Source organism: Lepidochelys kempii, chromosome 12, assembly GCF_965140285.1.
Source record: "Lepidochelys kempii isolate rLepKem1 chromosome 12, rLepKem1.hap1, whole genome shotgun sequence".
NCBI classification, from domain to species: domain Eukaryota; kingdom Metazoa; phylum Chordata; order Testudines; family Cheloniidae; genus Lepidochelys; species Lepidochelys kempii.
The window spans coordinates 3,400,575-3,414,600 of NC_136391.1; the positions used below are offsets into that span (position 1 = coordinate 3,400,575).

The 14,026-nt window shown below is 51.3% G+C and overlaps 1 protein-coding gene across 1 annotated transcript in view; it reads left to right on the forward strand.

Annotated features, from left to right (window-relative positions):
• The first annotated feature begins 364 nt into the window (after window positions 1-364).
• HYDIN (HYDIN axonemal central pair apparatus protein) overlaps window positions 365-14,026 on the forward strand; it is a 427,107-nt gene continuing 413,445 nt past the window's right edge. The window contains exon 1 of the mRNA XM_073307159.2: window positions 365-438. The gene's annotated coding sequence lies outside the window, so the exon portion shown is untranslated. The remainder of the gene's footprint in view (window positions 439-14,026) is intronic.

The following is a 14,026-nucleotide window of genomic DNA, read 5'->3' on the forward strand; positions in this document are numbered from 1 at the left end:
ATCAAAATGAAAAATGTCTCTGAGATTCAGGACCGGGGACACTAGGGCACCAATGGCCCTGCCACACCAGGCCCACACTCGGAGCCCACAGTGACGACTTAGGGGCCCACAAATATGTTTGGAGCCGGGGCCCATAAAAGGTTAATCCAGCTCTCCCCTCCCTATAACCTCCATTCATGACAATCAAATACAATGGGTAGGGGGCCCCTTAAGAAGCTGTCCTCTCCTGCAGCGCCCCAAGCACCGGCCTCCGCCCTTGCCGGCGTCCCTACAGTTGCCATGGAGCCCAGAGCCTGCCGCTAAAGCTCCCTGCTGGAGGGCTGGCAGGCCCTGGTTGCTACGGGAACGAGGGTAACAGCCAGGGCTGGCGGCCAGAGCGGGAGAGGCCGGGGTGCTGGTGAGGCTGTTAAACAGGCGGCAGCAAGAGGGACTGAGCATGTAAGTGTCCAACCACGTCCCCCGTGGGAGCCGGGCCCCACTCTGCAGGGGATGCCAGGGAGGGCTCAGCGCAGAGATGGGGGGCAGAGCTCCGGGGAGCCCCAGGCCCCACTCTGCAGGGGATACCAGGGAGGGCTCAGCGCAGAGATGGGGGGCAGAGCTCCGGGGAGCCCCAGGCCCCACTCTGCAGGGGATACCAGGGAGGGCTCAGCGCAGAGATGGGGGGCAGAGCTCCGGGGAGCCCCAGGCCCCACTCTGCAGGGGATACCAGGGAGGACTCAGCGCAGAGATGGGGGGCAGAGCTCCGGGGAGCCCCAGGCCCCACTCTGCAGGGGATACCAGGGAGGGCTCAGCGCAGAGATGGGGGGCAGAGCTCCGGGGAGCCCCAGGCCCAGCTCTGCAGGGGATACCAGGGAGGACTCAGTGCAGAGATGGGGGGCAGAGCTCCGGGGAGCCCCAGGCCCAGCTCTGCAGGGGATGCCTGGGGGGCTCAGCACAGAGATGGGGGGCAGAGCTCCGGGGAGCCAGGCCCAGCTCTGCAGGGGATGCCTGGGGGGCTCAGCACAGAGATGGGGGGCAGAGCTCCGGGGAGCCAGGCCCAGCTCTGCAGGGGATACCAGGGAGGGCTCAACGCAGAGATGGGGGGCAGAGCTCCGGGGAGCCAGGCCCAGCTCTGCAGGGGATGCCTGGGGGGCTCAGCACAGAGACCGGGGGGAGTGGGCAGAGCTCCGGGGAGCCCCAGGCCCAGCTCTGCAGGGGATACCAGGGAGGGCTCAGCGCAGAGATGGGGGGCAGAGCTCCGGGGAGCCGGGCCCAGCTCTGCAGGGGATACCAGGGAGGGCTCAGTGCAGAGATGGGGGGCAGAGCTCCGGGGAGCCGGGCCCCACTCTGCAGGGGATGCCAGGGAGGGCTCAGCACAGAGATGGGGGGCAGAGCTCCGGGGAGCCAGGCCCAGCTCTGCAGGGGATGCCTGGGGGGCTCAGCACAGAGACTGGGGGGAGTGGGCAGAGCTCCGGGGAGCCGGGCCCTGCTCTGCAGGGGATACCAGGGAGGGCTCAGTGCAGAGATGGGGGGCAGAGCTCCGGGGAGCCGGGCCCCACTCTGCAGGGGATGCCAGGGAGGGCTCAGCGCAGAGATGGGGGGCAGAGCTCCGGGGAGCCAGGCCCAGCTCTGCAGGGGATACCAGGGAGGACTCAGTGCAGAGATGGGGGGCAGAGCTCCGGGGAGCCCCAGGCCCAGCTCTGCAGGGGATGCCTGGGGGGCTCAGCACAGAGATGGGGGGCAGAACTCCGGGGAGCCAGGCCCAGCTCTGCAGGGGATGCCTGGGGGGCTCAGCACAGAGACTGGGGGGAGTGGGCAGAGCTCCGGGGAGCCGGGCCCTGCTCTCCAGGGGATACCAGGGAGGGCTCAGTGCAGAGATGGGGGGCAGAGCTCCGGGGAGCCGGGCCCCACTCTGCAGGGGATGCCAGGGAGGGCTCAGCGCAGAGATGGGGGGCAGAGCTCCGGGGAGCCAGGCCCAGCTCTGCAGGGGATACCAGGGAGGGCTCAGTGCAGAGATGGGGGGCAGAGCTCCGGGGAGCCGGGCCCCACTCTGCAGGGGATACCAGGGAGGGCTCAGTGCAGAGATGGGGGGCAGAGCTCCGGGGAGCCGGGCCCTGCTCTGCAGGGGATGCCTGGGGGGCTCGGCACAGAGACCGGGGGGAGTGGGCAGAGCTCTGGGGAGCCGGGCCCTGCTCTGTAGGGGATGCCAGGGAGGTTCTCAGCACACAGCTCCAGGCAGGGTCTGGATCTGGATGGATATATCCCCTACCCCAACTTGTGCAGGAGTCCCCAACCCCGCTCTTGGCATGTAATGGATGGACAGACTGTCCAGCTGCCCTTTGGGCACGGACGTGGCGGGGGTTAATGTTCCGGTATGCTGGCTGGCCGAGGGAGGGGTTGTTGGTAACATGTTTGAAGACCCAGTGGTACCTGATCGTAATACATAGGTGTGGCTAGGACCCTCAGCATGGAAAGCTATGAGGGAAAGCAGTGGCCTCTCCCCCGGATGGCTCAGTTCAGTCCCAGAGATCCTAGGGTAGGAAGGGGGTGAGGCAGGTGCATTGGGGCTCACATTTATTGTTCCCTCCCCACCACCCCTGGGTATTCTGCACTCATGTTGATAGGATGTACTGCTATATTAACACTCCTGGGGTGTCCTTTCCCCTCCAGGAAACCCACATTAAAGGGGGTCCTGAGGGTTGCTGCAGGAGGAGGGAGCCCGTAGAGCTCAGGTAAGCTGCAAGGGCCCCCAAAGTTGGGTTAGGTGCACAGGGCCACCATGCAATAGATCCACAAGATTCCCGTTAATCTCCAGGGGATTGTGTGCTAGAATCCATGCTGCCTCTGTAGAATCAGGCTGGGGGCAAACCCCATGCCCTGGAAGAAGAATATGGAGGAAACCCTACAAGGGAAACATCACAGGGCTTCCTCCCCTGGGGGGCATGCTCTCACCTTAGTTTAGGGCACGGGGCTAGTTGTGAGGAGAAGGGGTTCTGCTCCCAGCTCTGCCACTTATGTGCTGGGTGACTTGGGGTGAGGTGCTTAGGCTAAAATATTCCAGAGTGGCCTGCCGCTTTGGGTGTTCAGGTTCAGAGGCCTTGGGCCTGTTTTCAGAAAGTCTGTGCACCTACAGCCTCTGTTGACTTTAGGAGGAGTGCTGGGTGCTGAGTGGTTCCAGGCCTTAAGTGGCTCAAGTTGCGCGTCCAAAAGCAGAGGTCACTTTGGAACATTTTAGCATTATCTTTTCTGTGCCTCATTTCCCAATCTGTAACCCATAGGATTATAAAAAGATCAGACTTTTATATGGATAAGGAGAATATCCTCAGTTAATTAGAGAGGCTAAAATATTTTAAGGGTTGTAAACTTTCATGCTTCAGGGCATAAACCAATTGCTAGGGGTCAGGAAAAAATTTCCCTTATGGACAGGTTATTCAGTAACTGTCCACTACAGGTTTCTGTCACGAAGCAATTGGTACGGGCCACCATGAGAAACAGGACTTTGAACTGGGTGGCTCAGTGCTCTGATCCAATGTGGTATTTCCATTTCTCAACCACTTCTTTTTCTATATATTCATGATGATGAAGTGAATCTGTTGCTTTTGTGAGTACCTTATTAGGGGAATGTGACCCCATCCCAGTGACACTGGTACAAATGTTCCATTACAGCTCCATATACTGGTTCAAAGCAGCTGGTGCAAGGCACTGTACCTATGTATTCTCGCCCTAATAAAAATACATCAGAGTCCTCTGCTTCTGTAGGCAAATCTCTTTTTGCCTATGCAGAATGGGTGTAGATCCACCCCTGTGGCTCAGTTCTCCACCTCTTAACACCCTGTGAATGCCTCTCCATGCTGTATGGTGGTGGAGCAAAGGAGCAGTTACCTTCCAATGGAAATCTGCTAGATTTCCAGGTGGAAATCCATCCAGAACTTAATACAGCTTGGATAAGTATGTCCCACTGGGTTCTCTCTGGGCAAGGGATCCCAGGCCGTAGCAGCACAACTGCTTCAAAGTCCATGGTGCCAGGGAGCAGTGATGTCCCATGGAGGAGCAGCCCATGCTGATGGCTCTTGCCTCCGTAGATCTAATACACTACAAGCTCCATTTCCTTTCTTAATCCCCTCCCACAGTAGGAAACTTTGGACCAGATCTAATGCTCATTGAAGTCAGTGGGGCCCAGATACTCAGAGGTATTTAGGTGTCTAACTCCTGTTGAAATCAGTGGGAGTTAGGTGTCTAAACGCATATGAGGATCTTGGCTTAGGAGTCTTTCCGTAGACTTCAATGGGCTTTGGATTAGGCCCTGCTAGAGTTCACCCTGCAGAGTTTTGCTGCTTCCATGGCCCAATCTACTGACATTTGCATCCAATCCTAAAGCACCTTCTTATTTGTTTAGTTTCCTCCTCTCCTTCCCAAAGAGGTTAGCCTCATGCGATGTTTGAAACATTCAAAACCTAACAAACATATTCCAAGCTTCAGCTGGTTTTATTCATGCCAGAAATAAATGGCTTTAAATAAAAGAGAACTTGATGCATGTTAGAAAGCCTGAAGAGCAGAGATCTGTGAAAGGGAAAGGAATATTAAAATATTTAGAAATGGGTTTAGATATTAATTGTAGGTATTCCAGGAAGTCATGAAATTTCAGCATTGTAATGGAACTTGGGAGGGAAATGCTATTGGCATTTTTTAGAGTAACAGCCGTGTTAGTCTGTATTCGCAAAAAGAAAAGGAGGACTTGTGGCACCTTAGAGACTAACCAATTTATCTGAGCATGAGCTTTCGTGAGCTACAGCTCACTTCATCGGATGCATACCGTGGAAACTGCAGCAGACATTATATACACACAGAGATCATGAAACAATACCTCCTCCCACCCCACTGTCCTGCTGGTAATAGCTTATCTAAAGTGATCATCAAGTTGGGCCATTTCCAGCACAAATCCAGGTTTTCTCACCCTCCACCCCCCCACACAAACTCACTCTCCTGCTGGTAATAGCCCATCCAAAGTGACAACTCTCTTCACAATGTGTATGATAATCAAGGTGGGCCATTTCCTGCACAAATCCAGGTTCTCTTACCCCCTCACCTCCCTCCAAAAACCACACACACAAACTCACTCTCCTGCTGGTAATAGCTTATCCAAAGTGAACACTTTCCCTACAATGTGCATGATAATCAAGGTGGGCCATTTCCAGCACAAATCCAGGTTTTCTCACCCCCCTCCAAAAACCACACACACAAACTCACTCTCCTGCTGCTAATAGCTCATCCAAAGTGACCACTCTCCCTACAATGTGCATGATAATCAAGGTGGGCCATTTCCAGCACAAATCCAGGTTTTCTCACCCCCCTTGCTTGCTCTTCCATATCACTGTCAGATGAGAATGGAAGTTTAATAAAAAGGAATAACAGGATGATGTAATCTGGGAGCCCTAATTAGTAATCTCAGCTATGGCAGAGTTTATTTCTGTAGTAAATTACAGTTTGACAGTAATAAATTGTAAAATATTGGAGGGACTGGAATGTAGAGGTGGCGGGTCTTGCATCCCAGATTGCAGGGTTTGATTTAAACAGCAGTCAGCAGAGGCAGATTTATAGTGAAACACAGGGTGCCCTGGCATGGGGCCCCCCAACGACAGGGGCCCTCAGGGCAGGGCAGCTGCGGGGGCAGAAGCTTGATCCTGCTGGGTCCTGGGGCTCCTGCTGCAGGCTCCGCCCACACCAGCAACCAAGCTCCCTCCTTCCCCGCCTCTTCCCTGCCTCCTCCCTCAAGCGTGCCGTATTCCTGTCCCTCCCCCTCCTTCCCAGCGCTCCCCCCTGCTGCCAAACAGCTGTTTGCCGGCGCTCAGGTTGCCGGGGCACTCCAGGAGGGAGAGGGAGGGGCCGGGCCGCAGCACACTTGGGGGAGGAGGTGGAGAAGAGGCGGGGGCGGGGCCTTGGGAAAGGGGTTGGAATTGGGGCAGGGCAGAGCAAAGGTGGGGCCCCCGCACTCCCCCCTACATATACTCCCTGCTGTGAGCCGCTGGAATTTCGGGCATCTAGCAGGATTCCCAGTAGTTTCTCTTCTTGGCCACCAGAGGCTAGAGCCTACGCTGGCAATGGAATTGTAGGTAGCCAAGCTGCTGCTTCTTGTGCTCTGCTCTTGCTGCTCCCCTTGCTAGTTCCCAGCCAGTGTGGAGCAGCTGTGTCTGACTGCCCCAGTGCCCTGCCAGCAGAAGGAGTGGGGACTGAAGTGGGATAGAGGCAGAATGAACAAGGCTCCTCTAGGATCTCCCAATCAACCCTGGTTCACTCCACAACCCCGTGGAAAGAAAAGGCCTGGGTAGAGACCTTCGAATCGTGGAAGTCAGCGAATGGCTACACAGGTGGTGTCGGAGAGAAGGCTTTGGATTCTTTGACCATGGGATGGTGTTCCAAGAAGGAGGAGTACTAGGCAGAGATGGACTCCACCTAACGAAGAGAGGGAAGAGCATCTTCGCAAGCAGGTTGGCTAACCTAGTGAGGAGGGCTTTAAACTAGGTTCACCAGGGGAAGGAGATTAAGTTTAGATTAAGTTTGACAAACAGAGTTTGAGATTAAACTCTGGATTAAGTTTAGAAGTGTGAGCAACAAGGGTGATGTCATGGTGGGAGTCTGCTATAGACCACCGGACCAGGGGGATGAGGTGGACGAGGCTTTCTTCCGGCAACTCACGGACATGACTAGATTGCAGGCCCTGGTTCTCATGGGAGACTTCAATCACCCTGATATCTGCTGGGAGAGCAATACAGCGGTGCACAGACAATCCAGGAAGTTTTTGGAAACTGTAGGGGACAATTTCCTGGTGCAAGTGCTGGAGGAACCAACCAGGGGCAGAGCTCTTCTTGACCTGCTGCTCACAAACCAGGAAGAATTAGTAGGGGAAGCGAAAGTGGATGGGAATCTGAGAGGCAGTGACCATGAGATGGTCGAGTTCAGGATCCTGACACAGGGAAGAAAGGAGAGCAGCAGAATACGGACCCTGGACTTCAGAAAAGCAGACTTTGACTCCCTCAAGGAACTGATGGGCAGGATCCCCTGGGAGAATAACATGAGGGGGAAAGGAGTCCAGGAGAGCTGGCTGTATTGTAAAGAATCCTTATTGAGGTTACAGGGACAAACCATCCCGATGTGTAGAAAGAATGATAAATATGGCAGGCGACCAGCTTGGCTTAACAGTGAAATCCTTGCTGATCTTAAACACAAAAAAGAAGCTTACAAGAAGTGGAAGATTGGACAAATGACCAGAAAAGAGTATAAAAATATTGCTCGGGCCTGCAGGAGTGAAATCAGGAAGGCCAAATCACACCTGGAGTTGCAGCTAGCAAGAGATGTTAAGAGTAACAAGAAGGGTTTCTTCAGGTATGTTGGCAACAAGAAGAAAGCCAAGGAAAGTGTGGGCCCCTTACTGAATGAGGGAGACAACCTAGTGACAGAGGATGCAGAAAAAGCTAATGTACTCAATGCTTTTTTTGCCTCTGTCTTCATGAACAAGGTCAGCTCCCAGACTACTGCACCGGGCAGCACAGCATGGGGAGGAGGTGACCAGCCCTCTGTGGAGAAAGAAGTGGTTCGGGACTATTTAGAATAGCTGGACGAGCACAAGTCCATGGGGCTGTATGCGCTGCATCCGAGAGTGCTAAAGGAGTTGGTGGATGTGATTGCAGAGCCATTGGCCATTATTTTTGAATACTCATGGCGATCGGGGGAAGTCCCGGATGACTGGAAAAGGGCTAATGTAGTGCCCATCTTTACAGAAGAGAAGAAGGAGGATCCTGGGAACTACAGGCCAGTCAGCCTCACCTCAGTCCCTGGAAAAGTCATGGAGCATGTCCTCAAGGAATCAATTCTGAAGCACTTCGAGGAGAGGAAAGTGATCAGGAACAGTCAGCATGGATTCACCAAGGGCAAGTCATGCCTGACTAATCTAATTGCCTTCTATGATGAGATAACTGGCTCGGCGGATGAGGGGAAAGCAGTGGACGTGTTGTTCCTTGACTTTAGCAAAGCTTTTGACACGGTCTCCCACAATATTCTTGCCAGCAAGTTAAAGAAGCATGGGCTGGATGAATGGACTATAAGGTGGATAGAAAGCTGGCTAGGTCATTGGGCTCAACGGGTAGTGAGCAATGGCTCTATGTCTAGTTGTCAGCCGATATCAAGCAGAGTGCCCCAAGGGTCGGTCTTTGGGCCGGTTTTGTTCAATATCTTCATAAATGATCTGGAGGATGGTGTGGATTGCACCCTCAGAAAGTTTGCAGATGACACTAAACTGGGAGGAGAGGTAGATACGCTGGAGGATAGGGATAGGATACAAAGGGCCCTAGACAAATTAGAGGATTGGATCAAAAGAAATCTGATGAGGTTCAACAAGGAGAAGGGCAGAGTCCTGCACTTAGGAAGGAAGAATCCCATGCACCGCTACAGACTAGGGACCGAATGGCTAGGCAGCAGTTCTGCAGAAAAGGACGTAGGGGTTACAGTGGAGGAGAAGCTGGATATGAGTCAACAGTGTACCGTTGTTGCCAAGAAGGCCAATGGCATTTTGGGGTTTAGAAGTAGGTCCATTGCCAGCAGATCGAGGGATGCGATCATTCCCCTCTATTCAACATTGGTGAGGCGTCATCTGGAGCACTGTGTCCAGTTTTGGGCCCCACACTACAAGAAGGATGTGGAAAAATTGGAAAGAGTCCAGCGGAGGGCAACAAAATGATTAGGGGACTGGAACACATGACTTATGAAGAGAGGCTGAGGGAACTGGGATTGTTTAGTCTGCGGAAGAGAAGAATGAGGGGGGATTTGATAGCTGCTTTCAAGTACCTGAAAGGGGGTTTTAAAGAGGATGGATCTAGACTGTGCTCAGTGGTAGCAGATGATAGAACAAGGAGTAATGGTCTCAAGTTGCAGTGGGGGAGGTTTAGGTCAGATATTAGGAAAACCTTTTTCACTAGGAGGGTGGTGAAACACTGGAATGCGTTACCTAGGGAGGTGGTGGAATCTCCTTCCTTAGAAGTTTTTTAGGTCAGGCTTGAGAAAGCCCTGGCTGGGATGATTTAGTTGGTGTTGGTCCTGCTTTGAGCAGGGGGTTGGACTAGATGACCTCCTGAGGTCCCTTCCAACTCTGATATTCTATGATTCTATGATTCTAACCGTCTCTTCCTTCTCAAAGGGCCTGCATGCCCACCACCTGCTGAGGTTGCCCCAGGATTCCTTCAGTTTTCCAGCCCCTCAACCTGTCCCTTTGTCACTCAGTTGCCCCTGGTTCCTACACCTGCCTCTGAGGTGTAGTCTCCTTGCTCTCCCTACCTGTTCCATGAAGCTGTACAAAACACAGCAGCTCTGCATTCGTGGAAGGGAAGATACTTTCACTGGCTGTTTATCTCCACAGGCTGACAAAGGCTCAGATCCTTAAAGATGTTGGGTACCCACAATGCCCATGGATTTGTGGAGAGCGGTGGTGTTCAGCACACTGTAATCAGTTCATTGCAGCACTTAGGGATGGCGTGCACAGAGTGTTATGGACTGCTTACATGCATGAGGCTCTGCTGTTGCCCATGTGGCTGGGTGCCATGCGAGAGACATATTCTGCAATGGATCCATACAGTCTGGCCGGTCTCTTGCTGAATCAACTGGCTGGGTCTATAGCCAATTTTATTTTTAAGTCTTGAGCCTTTCTTGATTAGATTTTAAACCTCCGAATAATGAATAGTTTCAGAGTGGTAGCCATGTTAGTCTGTATGAGCAAAAACAACAAGGAGTCTTTGTGGCACTTTTGTTAGTCTTTAAGGTGCCACAAGGACTCCTTGTTGTTTTTGAGAATAATGAATGTTAGTTTTCAAACCAGATTTCCTCACTAACAGATTAAATGAGTTGCTGTTTTTGTTTATAACTTACGCTGTGCTGCAAATTCCTTGGCATCCAAGAGGAGTTTGTGAAGTTGGGTGTCCTTGTCTGTTTTTTGTGTGCCTGCTATTAATTGAAGCATGCACCATATATAAACAAGAGGACAACCCCAAAGGAATGGTCAGAGTATGCTATGCTGCAGGAAAAAGATTGACTCTGTTCCACCTTTTGCCTTGATATTACCAACGTCCTTGCTGGTTGCATAAAACAGAATCTGAATCCTAGTTTGTGAGTTGATGTGGAAATTTCTTTTCTTAAAGAACTAACTAGCTTATCCGCAGTGATGAAATTAACTTATCTGATATTCTTGGAACGTTAACAGATGCCGTTAGAAGGTGTTCTTTGGAATGCTGCTGCAATCATTCATAGCAGAGTGATTCATTCATAATAATAGATGAGCTTCTGTGGTTTACAAGGAAATAATTCTGTTGAGGGATCTTGGTGACATAAAGCATAGCAGCACAGGCCAAGTCACCGGCTCATCCAAGGAAGAAATGATTCCACATAACGCTGTGTGTCCTGTTTGTTCAATGATAGATGGTTCTAACAGTGACATTACATTTAAAAAAGAAATACCTAAAACATTAATTAGTGCAACAACTCAATTAAAGACTATAACAGCTACTATGAAAGTTAAAGAGCCAACACTTACCCTATCCTCAAATTCTTTTTTGTAGCATATGCGCAACATGCCTCAGGTGGCACGTGGCCGGGATTCAAAACAGAATTTGGTCTGCTGGTTGGATCATTAGCTCCCTGGCTAGGGCCGGGTACTGATGGGGAGTGCAATGTGAACACTGATCCATGCCCCCTATCCTCGAATTAAAAAACTCCCAAAGCATACAGCTTTTTCCCTTTTTGAAAACAAGTCAGTGTTCTTACATGAAGATGGTAAATATAATAAAATCCCTGTTTCTTTGCCGGGTGACCCATCACAGTAAAAGTAAAGCTGGTTGGATGGGCTTATTTGCAGTTATCATGTGTATATCTTTGCCACTTGCTCTGTTCTTGGGTTCCATTGGGGGTCCTGAAACATGCAAGCTGCTCACAAGAACAGAGTAGGTGGGCAGAGTGGAGGGATTATGTAGTGGGAACGCTTGTATTTTACAGGATTCTCTACAATCCAAAAGCAGTAGGTTAAATGTTGTGCTGATTTACACCCCGTGCAGTTCAGCTCTGTCTATTTTAGGTGCTTATCTGGCCCCCAGCTGTGCAGTATTTGAGCACCTCTCACAACACCCCTGTGAAGCTGGATATGAGTCAACAGAGTGCCCTTTTGTCCAAGAAGGCTAACAGCATTTTGGGCTGTATAAGTAGGAGCATTGCCAGCAGATCGAGGGAAGTGATTATTCCCCTCTGTTCGGCACTGGTGAGGCCACATCTGGAGTATTGCGTCCAGTTTTGGGCCCCCCCACTACAGAAAGGATGTGGACAAATTGGAGAGTCCAGTGGAGGGCAAGGAAAATGATTAGGGGGCTGGGGCACATGACTTATGAGGAGAGGCGGAGGGAAATGGACTTGTTTAGTCTGCAGAAGAGAAGAGTGAGGAGGGATTTGATAGCAGCCTTCAACCACCTGAAAGGTGGTTCCAGAGAGGATGGAGCTAGGCGGTTCTCAGTGGTGGCAGATGACAGAACAAGGATCAGTGGTCTCAAGTTGTAGTGGGGGAGGTTTAGTTAGGTTGGATATTAGGAAAAACTATTTCAGTAGGAGGGTGGTGAAGCACTGGAATGGGTTACCTAGGGAGGTGGTGGAATCTCCATCTGTCAAGGCTGATTCCCCACTCTGGCACTTCGAGTGCAGAAGGTGGGGGCCCGCAAGGATTCTAAAAATTAATACTGGCCACTCCAGTCTTGTATTAAACTCCCAAGGTTACAGCTTCTCTCTGACCTTGGATGGATAGATGCTGCCACCACCCAAGTGCAAAAACCCCCTTTTGAGAACCCAGAAAGGTGCACTTGGGAATTCCTTCCTGTGGGGTATCCTCAAGCCCTTTCACCCCCTCCCTCCGGGGAAGAGCTGAGAAAGAAAAACAAAGGAAATCAGCTCTTGCCACCAGCTAGTTAAACAACATATGCACAAACCTCTTAGGATACATAAAAAACCCAATCATAGAATCATAGAATATCAGGGTTGGAAGGGACCCCAGAAGGTCATCTAGTCCAACCCCCTGCTCGAAGCAGGACCAATTCCCAGTTAAATCATCCCAGCTAGGGCTTTGTCAAGCCTGACCTTAAAAACCTCTAAGGAAGGAGATTCTACCACCTCCCTAGGTAACGCATTCCAGTGTTTCACCACCCTCCTAGTGAAAAAGTTTTTCCTAATATCCAATCTCAACCTCCCCCACTGCAACTTGAGACCATTACTCCTCGTTCTGTCATCTGCTACCATTGAGAACAGTCTAGAGCCATCCTCTTTGGAACCCCCTTTCAGGTAGTTGAAAGCAGCTATCAAATCCCCCCTCATTCTTCTCTTCTGCAGGCTAAACAATCCCAGCTCCCTCAGCCTCTCCTCATAAGTCATGTGTTCTAGACCCCTAATCATTTTTGTTACCCTTCGCTGGACTCTCTCCAATTTATCCACATCCTTCTTGTAGTGTGGGGCCCAAAACTGGACACAGTACCCCAGATGAGGCCTCACCAATGTCGAATAGAGGGGAATGATCACCTCCCTCGATCTGCTGGCAATGCCCCTACTTATACACCCCAAAATGCCATTGGCCTTCTTGGCAACAAGGGCACACTGTTGACTCATATGCAGCTTCTCGTCCACTGTCACCCCTATGTCCTTTTCGGCAGAACTGCTGCCTAGCCATTCGGTCCCTAGTCTGTAGCGGTGCATTGGATTCTTCCATCCTAAGTGCAGGACCCTGCACTTATCCTTATTGAACCTCATCAGATTTCTTTTGGCCCAATCCTCCAATTTGTCTAGGTACTTCTGTATCCTATCCCTCCCCTCCAGCGTATCTACCACTCCTCCCAGTTTAGTATCATCCGCAAATTTGCTGAGAGTGCAATCCACACCATCCTCCAGATCATTTATGAAGATATTGAACAAAACCGGCCCCAGGACCGACCCTTGGGGCACTCCACTTGATACCGGCTGCCAACTAGACATGGAGCCATTGATCACTACCCGTTGAGCCCGACAATCTAGCCAGCTTTCCACCCACCTTATAGTGCATTCATCCAGCCCATACTTCCTTAACTTGCTGACAAGGATACTGTGGGAGACCGTGTCAAAAGCTTTGCTAAAGTCAAGAAACAATACATCCACTGCTTTCCCTTCATCCACAGAACCAGTAATCTCATCATAAAAGGCGATTAGATTAGTCAGGCGTGACCTTCCCTTGGTGAATCCATGCTGGCTGTTCCTGATCACTTTCCTCTCATGCAAGTGCTTCAGGATTGATTCTTTGAGGACCTGCTCCATGATTTTTCCAGGGACTGAGGTGAGGCTGACTGGCCTGTAGTTCCCAGGATCTTCATTTGGCCCTCCTGATATGATTCCTACATGCCCGAGCAATATTTTTATACTCTTCCCTGGTCATATGTCCAACCTTCCACTTCTTGTAAGCTTCTTTTTTATATTTAAGATCCGCTAGGATTTCACCATTAAGCCAAGCTGGTCGCCTGCCATATTTACTATTCTTTCGACTCATTGGGATAGTTTGTCCCTGTAACCTCAACAGGGATTCCTTGAAATACAGCCAGCTCTCCTGGACTCCTTTCCCCTTCAAGTTAGTCCCCCAGGGGATCCTGGCCATCCATTCCCTGAGGGAGTCGAAGTCTGCTTTCCTGAAGTCCAGGGTCTGTATCCTGCTGCTTACCTTTCTTCCCTGTGTCAGGATCCTGAACTCAACCAACTCATGGTCACTGCCTCCCAGATTCCCATCCACTTTTGCTTCCCCTACTAATTCTACCCGGTTTGTGAGCAGCAGGTCAAGAAAAGCGCCCCCCCTAGTTGGCTCCTCTAGCACTTGCACCAGGAAATTGTCCCCTACGCTTTCCAAAAACTTCCTGGATTGTCTATGCACCGCTGTATTGCTCTCCCAGCAGATATCAGGAAAATTAAAGTCACCCATGAGAATCAGGGCATGCGATCTAGTAGCTTCCGTGAGCTGCTG